The sequence below is a fragment of the Psittacula echo genome (genome assembly GCF_963264785.1).
Source record: "Psittacula echo genome assembly, chromosome: 6".
Lineage (NCBI taxonomy): Eukaryota > Metazoa > Chordata > Aves > Psittaciformes > Psittacidae > Psittacula > Psittacula echo.
The window spans coordinates 779099-790518 of NC_137743.1; positions in this window are offsets into that span (position 1 = coordinate 779099).

Genomic DNA, 11420 nt, shown 5'->3' on the forward strand with positions numbered 1-11420 from the left:
TTCAAGGCCAGGTTGGACACAGGGGCTTGGAGCAAGCTGCTCTGGTGGAAGGTGTCCCTGCCCGTGGCAGGGGTTGGAGCTGGAGGAGCTTTAAGGTCCCTTCAACTCAGACCAGCAATAGCTGTGGCTGCTCCTGGGTAACCCGAGTGTGTTCATGCTTTAACAGAAAACATGTACCAGCTGTACAAATACACATGGATCATCAAAGCCATAGGAGCCGTCCATGCCCAAGCTGCCATGCTGAAGCTCTGGTGGCCACCTGCCCTGCACAGGCACCTACTTGCCAGAAGCAAAGGACTTCCCAGCCTGAACCATGAGCAGTGTTTGGGTAGTGACATGTCCTCAGTGAGACCTTGCACCTAACTGTGCAAAGGATGTGAGAAGGTACATCTGAATCTCAGCTTCACAGAGTACAGCTGAAGGCTTGGACGCCTGTGTTGGTAACTGCTTAAGCAGATGTAGTAACATGATGTGTGAGAAACTCTAATCACGGATGGGGGATAGGAACAGAAGAGGAATTACTGCTAAAATGAGGAGATTCATGAGCTCCAAGGACCAGAGCTGGGGCTGACAGCGTGTGATGCTCTGCTGGAGACCTGTGAAAAAGCAGGAAAGTGTAGGATATACAAATCTGCTGATAAGAGAGGAGTATTTAGGTCAATAGGATGGGAGGGGAATATAAAGCAAGAAAAAGGAAGACAAAATAAAACAATAACCTCAAACTAGAAAAATAGGTAACTAAGCAACATGCATTTCAGTATAGAAAAGTACAAGATAATCTATGCTTAAAAATACAATTTGACATATCCTGCAAACAGAGATTTAGAAGGAAAGAGCAAGTCATCACTGAGGACATCTGTTGTGTATGCAGATAGGTAAATAAGACATTAGATTGTAATAGCAGGAGATGGGAGATAAGCTGAAAAGCATTACAACCTTGCAGAGAGATGAGTGGTAGGTATTCATTATGACATTCATCTTTGTCTAAAGGAAACATAATTGCTGTGACCGGGTAATAAAAGCCTGGGGACCTGTGATTTTGTGAAGAGCCATCAGACAAGCAGTTAGAAAATGACTGATATTGTGTAGGAAATAAGGATGTTTCATTTACTTGTTCACACTAATGCAAGAACAAGAAGCCGCCCTGTGTGGCCCTGGTAGATGATAGTTACATGGTGCTTCCAGTAGAAAGATGAACGTTCCACTGTGTATCACACATCACAGACCCCGGCAGCAGCTCCCCATCATTCTGCTGCCCCTGGTTCAAACCACCACAAGCCAAATTTAGTAGGGGAGAAAAGCAGAGTCAGGAGGTGCAGGGTGACAGCAGCAGAACTGGCAGCATCCAGCCCCAACGTGACCTGCAACAGTGATCATGGAAGGTATAACACCAACTCTTCTAGTGGTTCCCTTGCTTCAGCAACCAGAGCAGCAGCTCAAGAGGTTTGGCTGCAGGTGCCTCCCAAGTTTGCCCAGAGCAGGACCATTTCACCCTGCAGCCCTTGCTTTGAATACACAAACCCTTTACAAATGAGGATCCAGAGCATTCCCAGGGCTGACACGTGGTTAGCGATGGAGCCTCCCTGACATCCTGCAACACCAACCCTCCGAGGTGACCTGCTGGCATCAGTGGAGCAGGATGTGGTAGAGAGCTGTTTAACTAGCAGGTGTAGCACCTACAGCAGCTCTCGAAGGGAGAGTGTTCAGGGATCCTGGCTTCTCCAGTCTGTTCCGACTTTTACATGTTTGGGCTGTGGAAGGATGCTAAAAGAAGTAAAATACACTGCATTAAAATGATGTAGCCTGGCTTTGTAGTTCACAGGGGCTGTTGCTGTTTGGGGCAGGGGTGTTGTTTGTTTGGGTGGGTTTTTAAGAGGCTTATAGTAAAACTGGCTGCAATTTCAGTCTATTTTCAGCCACATATAATTAGTAAAATCCAGTTTCTTTTCTCACAGTAAACTATCATTTCTGCACAGCTCTGGATGTATAATTAAGCTTTCACACTGCTTCACTTCTTTAAAGCATTTTCCCTACGTAGCCAAAAGATCTCCAGTAACTAACTCTGCACACACAGCTTATGGAGGAGCTCCTCCCTCTGCAGCCTCCCCATTGCTTCCGTCTGGGGATCATTACACTCCGAGTTCTGCTCCTCACACATCACGGTGAAGCTCGGCCAATGCACATGGATGAATGCTCACCCCTCTGACCCTCCTGACTCAGTCCATGGAGCCCATCAGGGTAATATTCTGCTTATTTTGGTCTATAAATAGGGCTGTGGAGCCTCCCAGTCTAACCACAGTGTGATGAGGAGATGGGTGACATTGTCCTTGTTTCTGGTGATGCCTCACCTCAATCCCAGCTCTCACCGAGTGTGCATTATGGAGCTAACTTGTCTACATCAGTTTTTAAAGTTGTACTCAATTAAATCACCCACAGAAAAACCATCATGGTACATCTCCTTGGTGCTGCCCAGCAGCACAGGAGCATCCCAGCAGCAGTTGGGTTCGATCAGTTGCTTTTCTGACTTCCAACCAGCACTAACATCACCCCAGAGCTCCCCATCCAGAGTCAAACAAGTGCCAGTGCTCAGCACAGCGTTTAAAAACATTTGTACTGAAATCTCACGTGTTGGACCCAAGAGTAGGTCGGATCCACATGGCACTTTTGGGCCATGGAGCTCCATGATGGAGAGGAGAATGTGAACTTGGACACAGCTTACAGGTTTTTTAAGCCCATTGTGGTTGACAAAAAGGAACCCCATGAGCACCACATCAGGCTCAGGAGTTGACCTCAGCATTGCCCTGCATCAGGCTATAGTTAGGAGGGAACTAAAACATATTTACATGGTCATAAAGAACATGTTTCCTACACCCAAGACCATATTTTTCCCTTGACAACCGTTTGCTACTGCAGTATAATTAAAATTAGAATCCTGCTCCTCCTGAAACCAGTGACAAAATCCCCCCTTGGGGGCTCAATAAAACAAATACTGCTGTATTACAAGTGGCACGGCCTCAGGGAAGGGGGAGGAGAGTGCACCCTGTGACACAGGCACTGTGCAGAGCCATCCACCCCAGCTCCACGCACCCCTCCAAGACACTGCTTGGTTGATGGGCAGCTTCTTCTCAGCCCCTCCGCACCCTTTGTGTTTGCTGCTGCCAAAAGTGATCAGCTGCTTAAAAAACAGGCCAGGAAATGCATTTCAGCAGCAAAATGTGTGTGATGAACTCACAGAGGCCGTGGCTCCCAGTACAACGCAGTGGTCACCTGCTCCCCACACAGCAGCAATGTATCCCCTGCTCAGATTCAGACTTTCTGTGCACAACCTGCATCAGGTGTCAGGACTGAAACAACAACGTGTCTTCATCCTTCCTTTAAGGAGAATGTCAGCCCTCCTGGTTTCCTTGATCTCAATTTCTGTATTGAAATCCCATGGTTTCTTCTCTTATCTTGTGCAAAAGCTGGTGCACCAGGGCACAGCTCAGGTAGGTTGGCTTGAAGCAGATCTGCTTGGGCAAGGAGAGGCAGGAAGGAGCCCAGGGCTCAGGCACAAGGGCAGCGCCAGTGGCCTCCCTGTTCTACAGACTGCAAAACACAGAACCCAGCACATCCCTGCTGCTTCCTGACCTGTGCTCATCCAGATGAGACCTCAGCTCCTGCCCTAGGGACCGTCAGCTCCCCCTACAGCATCCTGTGCTGAGGATGGAAGATTGAGCTGAGCCAAGGCTCCTGCAACACCAAGTCACAGCCCGTAAGGACCACAGAATCCCAGCCTGGTTTGTGTTGGAAGGGACCCTAAAGCTCCTCCAGCTCCAACCCCTGCCACGGACAGGGACCCCTTCCACTGGAGCAGCTTGCTCCAAGCCCCTGTGTCCAACCTGGCCTTGAACACTGCCAGGGATGGGGCAGCCACAGCTTCTCTGGGCACCCTGTGCCAGCGCCTCAGCACCCTCACAGGCAACAACTTCTTCCATAATTCTACGATTTGACACCCATTTCTGCAGACTCAAGATGACAACAACGCTTCCGACAGCAACCTATAACAGTGCATCCGAACCACTGAAACATGGTCCTGGAGCGAGTACAGAGCTGCTACAACTCCAGCAAATAAACAGCAGGGCAGAGCCTGGAGAAGCACCAGGCCTGAGTGATGGTGAGCTCCAGGAACGCGAGGCAGATGCGCAGCAGAGGCTGAGAGGCTGCTCTAACAGGGAATCAGTGGTTGCTTTGCTGCAGGGTGCACAGGAGCAGTGGAGGGGAGAATGCAACCGCTCCCCACCGCCGCATCCCCCGATCTGCAAGAGGAGGACAGGCAGAGTCTCCCTGTCCTCCGGGACAAGTTCCCGGACATACCGGCACCCCCTTCCCGTGCTGCGTCCCTTGTGCTCCCCACCCGCGCCACGGGATGCGGGAAGGGGCTGCATCCCGAGGTCCCTGCCCTCGGGGAGGGAAGGAGCTGTCACCGTGATCTGCCCGGCACTTGCCTTAGCGAATCCACGCAGCCGAGCCCTGCAGCACAGGAACGCCAGCACCCGCTGCCGCCGATGGAATTCGGCTCCCAATGTACTTTAATGAGATCTAAACATGCTTCCAGGCGAGAAGCGCGCCGGGGCAGGGCTCCGGACAGCCTCTCCTCACCTTTGCCTCACCTCCAGAGGCGCGGCGGCTCCGGCTTGTCCCAGCTCCAGCTCCGAGGGGCTGTGACTCAGCAAAGGGAGCCGCTTCCCATGTTCCAGATGGAACTTACCAAGCCGTGCCAGCCTTACGGGGAGGATCTGCTTCCCGGATCCACTCCTCTGCCAGCCTCTCCTGAGGTATTTCCACTGAACCCTCCCCATCTGCTTACATGATGGCAACAGGAAACGGTTTCTTTAGGGGGAAAAATACCAAACGCGAGCCTGCACGGGAGCCGGGCTGAGCGAGAAGGAAACGATCTCAGCCCCTGTCTGCGCCGTGCCGAAGGGAAAAGGAGGTGTCCTGCTATGAGCCTCGGGGTCCCGCTGCTCCCAGTCAGGCATCCTCAGCCCTGCGGGCTTGCAGGGAGCGCAGCCGCCTGCCCGAGGACGCGGCGGGCTGGTGGAGGGGAGAAGCAGCTGGAGCAGGGCAGCAGCCGCCGTTCCTGCCCTGCATCTCTGCCCACCGAGCATCCCGCCTGCCCTTCCACAGGCCGGGATCACGGGAGGGGCAGCCCTCACCTAATACCCCACTGCTGGGCTCGGAACAAGCCCTGGCACAGGGCAGGGCCATGGGGTGCATGGGGAAAGAGCCACAGCCCATGGACCAAGGCTCATCTTGCAATCCCAAGCCTGTTCCAATGTAAACCCTGATGTCTTACACTAACCTCAGCAGCCTCAGTGGCTCCTCATTAGGCAATGTACACTCAGGCGCAATGCACTGTCTGCAGCTCCAACTATGCATCAGGTCCAGACACAAACCTGACAGCCACCATCTCATACTTGTGCTCCCCTCTGTCACTGGTCCCTGCCATGAGGATGTACCTGAAGAGGATGCACAGGGCTCCCCTGAGCCCCGTGAACCCACAGCAGCTCCCAGGCAGCGCCCTGAGTACTCCCAGCACCACTCCATCAATCCTACAAGATTATTTTCCTAATCCAAGATGTCCCAGTTCCCCACTGCACCAGATAATACAGAAATGACTGCTCTCCCCCAGGCTATTTCTTAATGCTTTTTCACTCTTTCCCTTTGCAACAAAGATCTGAGAGACGTTGCCACCACCACTACAAACTCTATTTGCTAAGAACTCACACAAACAAGCACAAGAGGGAAAGCGAAGGCCTGAGGTACTGCCCTGTTGTGCTCAGGGTGCAGCAGGCAGGGGGGCATTGCCATGGACAAACTCAGCACAGGGACATGGGAATATGCCCATGAGGTCAGGGATGCTGCAGCCCCAGTTCTGTGGGAGCCCTTTCCCTGTCCACTCCAAGACCCAGCCCTTGGAATTTCAAACCATGAGGAGTTGTTCAGAGGAATGCTTATGGAGAAGGAAAGCTGGAAGTTTACTTCCAGAAGCATCAAGTGCTTGTGGGTTCAGCCTGTGACAAGTCAGCAGACAGGTACTTGAACTACAGAGTGTTTCCCTGCAGTTCTTTAATTAGAAGCAAGGCTGCAGCTGTCATTTACATCCAGGATTTGCTTGTTTTGTTCCACTGCTACCACAACATCTCCCAGTCATCCCCTGCACATCCCGGTGGATTCAATAAAGTCCTCAGGGTTACAAAAGACCTGACCATCAGGTGCTGAGGTGCGGGTGCTCCAGCAGCAGGCGCAGGAAAGGTGAGTGCACGGTTTTGACATCTCTGCAGCTATAGATGGAGATCTTCCAACCCCTGCCATGGGCAGGGACCCCTTCCACTAGAGCAGCTTGCTCCAAGCCCCTGTGTCCAACCTGGCCTTGAACACTGCCAGGGATGGGGCAGCCACAGCTTCTCTGGGCACCCTGTGCCAGCGCCTCAGCACCCTCACAGGGAAGAGCTTCTGCCTAAGAGCTCATCTCAGTCTCCCCTCTGGCAGGTTAAAGCCATTCCCCTTGGCCTGTCCCTACAGGCCCTTGTCCCAAGCCCCTCTCCAGGTTTCCTGCAGCCCCTTTAGGCACTGGAGCTGCTCTCAGGTCTCCCCTTCAGGAGCCTTCTCTTCTCCAGGCTGCCCCAGCCCAGCTCTCTCAGCCTGGCTCCAGAGCAGCTGCTCCAGCCCTCGCAGCAGCTCCGTGGCCTCCTCTGGACCCACTTTAACTCTTGGCAGAGGCAGCCCCGTGATGGGATCTGCAGGGCTGAGCAGGACTTGCAGGATCTGTTTGCAGGGACATCCAGTTGGATCTTTACATCCTACCCGGATGTGAAGATGACTTTACTGGCAAATGGGCTTGTAGCCAGAGAGATCTTACAAACAAACACACACTCAGGAGCAACTTACCCACGCAGCAGCTTTACACCCAGCCCAGCAGAACACTCGAATCCCTCCCGTAGGGAGCTGCTGCAGTTGCTATGGAGCTCTGGACGTGCTCGGCTGTGTTTCAGACCATCTCCTGCCTGCTGTGCAGCAGACAGTGACTGTAGCCCTGCTGCTGCTGCTGCCTCCTCTCACAGCCTGGTTTTGATTAAGCAGAAAGGCAACAACTCTGCTGCAGATCAGTAAATGTTATTTACAGCAAGGTCTCCAAGGGCCAAAGGAACAAGTGGCAGCATCCGCAGTATGCCAGCATACCACAGTAGCATCCGCAGCTACTGTGCTGACAGAGAGTTTCGATGATGGATTTAGTCCTCAGTCATTTTAGTCACCACAGAATCCCATCCTGGTTTGTGTTGGAAGGGACCTTAAAGCTCCTCCAGCTCCAACCCCTGCCACGGGCAGGGACCCCTTCCACTGGAGCAGCTTGCTCCAAGCCCCTGTGTCCAACCTGGCCTTGAACACTGCCAGGGATGGGGCAGCCACAGCTTCTCTGGGCACCCTGTGCCAGAGCCTCAGCACTGAATTACTTACATTTAATTAAACCCTAGAGTTTAAAAGCCCTATTTTAATAATTTGCTTCCAAGAAGAATGCCTTTGTGTCAAGCCATGGGTTTGTATTGTGTCTAGGGGGGCTTAAAGGGAGAAGTAAGTGTCCCAATAAGGAGAACATGTCTGGGATGTGTCAGTGGGCTGGTGCCTGAACTAAGCCAATGGTTTGCTGTGTGCTGGTATAGGCCATGTCTCCATGGAAACCCAGATATCAAGGAATCCAGACAAAACTCCAACCTGACCCCAGTATGTCTTCATGCCCACTGCATCCCAAGGCACAGAGCTACATGGGCTTGCACTGCACTTCTGTTCTGAAGGAACACCACAAAACCCCTAAACCCAGGCAGGGTGAGGATCGGATCCCTCCCTGCCCCACACTGCTGACCCCAGCTGACTGATTCCAGAGGGAGCAGAGGAAAGCTGCCAATTCCAGCAGGAAGCAGATGTGCTTTTTCCTGCTATTGCCATAGAGAAGGAACCCATAAATTTTGTTCTGCTTTGTCATTTATCATCTCTTAGCAGCAAATGCTAGAAGGAAATCTTCATGCTTCATCTTCAAATAGATGTGGTACAATCTATTTGTACCCAAATACCCCTATATCCCAGGGAGAATATTACAAGTACCTCCAAATCCAAATCAGACTTCTTGGAGAGGTGCTGTAACCATCCCAAATGTGGTATTTTACATTCAGCTTTGGCTCTATGAGCTCACTCCTGCTCCTCTTCAGAGAAGAAACAGAACATCCGCATGAGTTACTGCACAAAGGCAGTTTTGGCAATGACCTAAAGCTGTTACGAGTTGCAGAAGAAATGCAGCGATATCCTAACCTCCAGGGGCAAGTTTGGGCCACTCAGGTTTTCCTTTTCTTTTTATTTCTGATGTTTAGTGCAGACTTTAGAGACAGGCAGAACATGATCCAAATCCAGAAACCGGTTTGACCTTCTGCGTGAAACCACACCAGTCATGGGACAATTCCATTTTTATAACAAATAACTGCTCCTGATCCCACCTGCATGACTGACGGCCTGAATTTAGAGACAATGACACTGATTTTGGCTGTAAATAAGATCATGGCTCAAAATTTTGATGCAAAGTTAATGAAGCTGGTGCCTGGAATCCAAAACCCCATGGAAACTTGGGGCCCTGAGCTTGCACTTGTGTTACTTTAGAAGGATGAGTCACATTAATATGAAATAAGCATGTATGAAATGAGGTTCAGAATGACACCCTTGAGCTAGGCAACTGAAGCTGAGTTTGATGACAAGTCACTGATACACAAAATTGCCTGTTTTTAAAAGAGCACTCAAGGTTCTGCATGTGATCACCTCATACACCATGGGGAAGGGGTTCAATGTCCTCCTTTCCAGGTGAGGAAACATCTCCATTTCCATCAGTGAATGTAACTGATGAGTATGTCTAGGTCCTTAGGGTGAATCAGTGCTGATTGCTCCTAACAAGATAAAACATTTCAGCTCCTTAGTGTTGATCATAGTGAGGAACAAATCTTTGTGAGGAAAAATTAGTTTCTTTTTTGTAGTTTGACTCCCTTTTTCCTAAAGGGTTTATACTCTTCATAGAGAGCCTCACATACAGCTCTGTGTATGCACCTATATAAATTATAAATTAATTGTTTATTGTTATGGCTTTACTTAACAAATCGCTCACAGCAATCTGGAGCACACAGCTCATACCCAGTGCAAACACCTCTGCCTATGACCCAAGCACTAAGGGTTATTATTACAGGAAGCTCAAAGGGTGAAACCTTCCCTGGTACCCCAGGGGACTCAAGGCTCCTTTATGTTTGCTTATGCACTCAGCAGTGGGTTCTGAGGCACAAACTGAAGCACCCAGCTGCTCTGCTCACAATTAGCTCTGTAATTAATCAGTTATGTGCTCAGCTCACACAGCAGGAAGAGCTGCTGGATGGCTGCAGCACTAAGGCACAGTGGGGACAGTGAGGCTGCCAGAACCGGAGCATGGCCCATCCTGCTGGTGACTGTGTTAAACACCCAATGCAGACACATCCTCAGCAGCTGGAGCAGGCACAGCCCAGCACCGGGCTGGGGATACCTGCGCTGGAGCATGCCATGGTGGCAACTGGGAATGTCCTTACTTACCCTGAGTTACCCGGGAAAGTGAGGCGCTGGCCCAGGGTGCCCAGAGAAGCTGTGGCTGCCCCATCCCTGGCAGTGTTCAAGGCCAGGTTGGACACAGGGGCTTGGAGCAAGCTGCTCCAGTGGAAGGGGTCCCTGCCCGTGGCAGGGGTTGGAGCTGGAGGAGCTTTAAGGTCCCTTCATCCCAAACCAGTCTGTGACTATGATAACATCAGCCCCACCTCTAGAACTGTTACAGGCATACATTACAGGATGCACTTGGAGCTGCAAGCACAGACATAGGGACTGGAACAGCAGATAGAAGGTATTTCCAGTGCTCTTAGATCACACCTGAGTTACTAGCACAGGGTTGAAAGAAGTGATAAAGAGATAATGGACCCTAAGGCAAATGAGAGGATGAGGCATTGAGCCCGAAGGCTGGCTGGAGGCAGGAGCATGTGTTTCACAGTTTCCAGGGTGTTTTTTTTTAGTGACTGAATTATGTGGCTTCAGCTAGTGCTGATACACAGGAACCTCCTCAAGCTCTGTCCCAAAGCTGCATCTATTGTTTGAACAAACCCTTTTTCTCCCTATCTTTCACTCACGATTTGCACATTCCCATGTACATCTATTTTGGCGCAGACGTTCCTTCCCAGGAGGTACATCTGCTCCTGAGATGACTAATGCTCCCTGATACCACTGCTTGTTGATTGACACAGAAATACAAGCACAGGAAAAATATTCATGCCTGTCTAAGAGTCTTCAGTGTCAAATGCAGTCGAGTGGCTTCTTTTTTAGTGACAGTAATGATATTTTTAGTAGAAGCACCTATTTTTCTGTACTTCCAGATGTTTATTCATGACACTGAGTTAATCAGCAACTTTCCCCCCTCACGGACTGCTCTTACAGTAACACACATGCAAACATTTCTGACAGCATCAAGCAGATTGAAAGCAATCACTGTTAGATGGACAACTGAACCAGCCCAGTTACTGATGCTCAGCCCCTTGCCAATACCAATCACTAGAGCAATGCCAACGAATGAGCATCTCACTTGTTGGGAGCCACTTCAGATTCCTGTACAGCACACAGTGCTGGTGTGAGTCTGCTCCTGTCGAGTATTTGGGCTCTCCAGCCTCTGGCTTTAGCTGATGGAAGAAATTTCTTCCATGTTTTTCTTTCATGTGAAGTCCATGCTCACAGGAAACTCCCAACTTCGCATCCAGGAAAGAGAATGGATCGTGGGCCATGAACATTGTTTGCTCCCCACTCCTGATGCTCCTTGTGAGAGGTTGCTGGAGCCCTTGAAGAGCAAACACAAGCTATGCTGCAAGGCCAGCCCTGGTCCCCAGGGCCTGCTGCATCCCTTGCTATACGTGCCTCTCTAGTGCCAGGCAGAGATGGTGATAACGGAGGGCAAATAGAAAAGAGGATTTTAACACCGATCGTTTCCTCTTCCCCAGCAAACCCCAGACTTCCTGGAGCCCCAGCTCTCCTGGCTGCCGGCAGCACAGGCGATGCCTGGACAGGGCATCAGCCCAGAACAGAGTCCTTGCACCTGCGCTGACCGGTGCACCGGGTACAGCATCACCTCACTCTGCACCCCCAGCACGCTCCTGGAGCTCTCACACAGGGAAGCTGTGTTCACAGCACAGACCAGGAACAGAAGGGCAGTGGTGAATGTATTTTGCATGTAAAAGAGGGACAAAAAGTATTATGCCTATTTTTTCCCCCAGTTTTCACAAGTCCTCTCCCAAGCCTCACAGCACACAGCAGCAGAGCTCACTCAGCTGCCTGGGGTGTACCAAAGC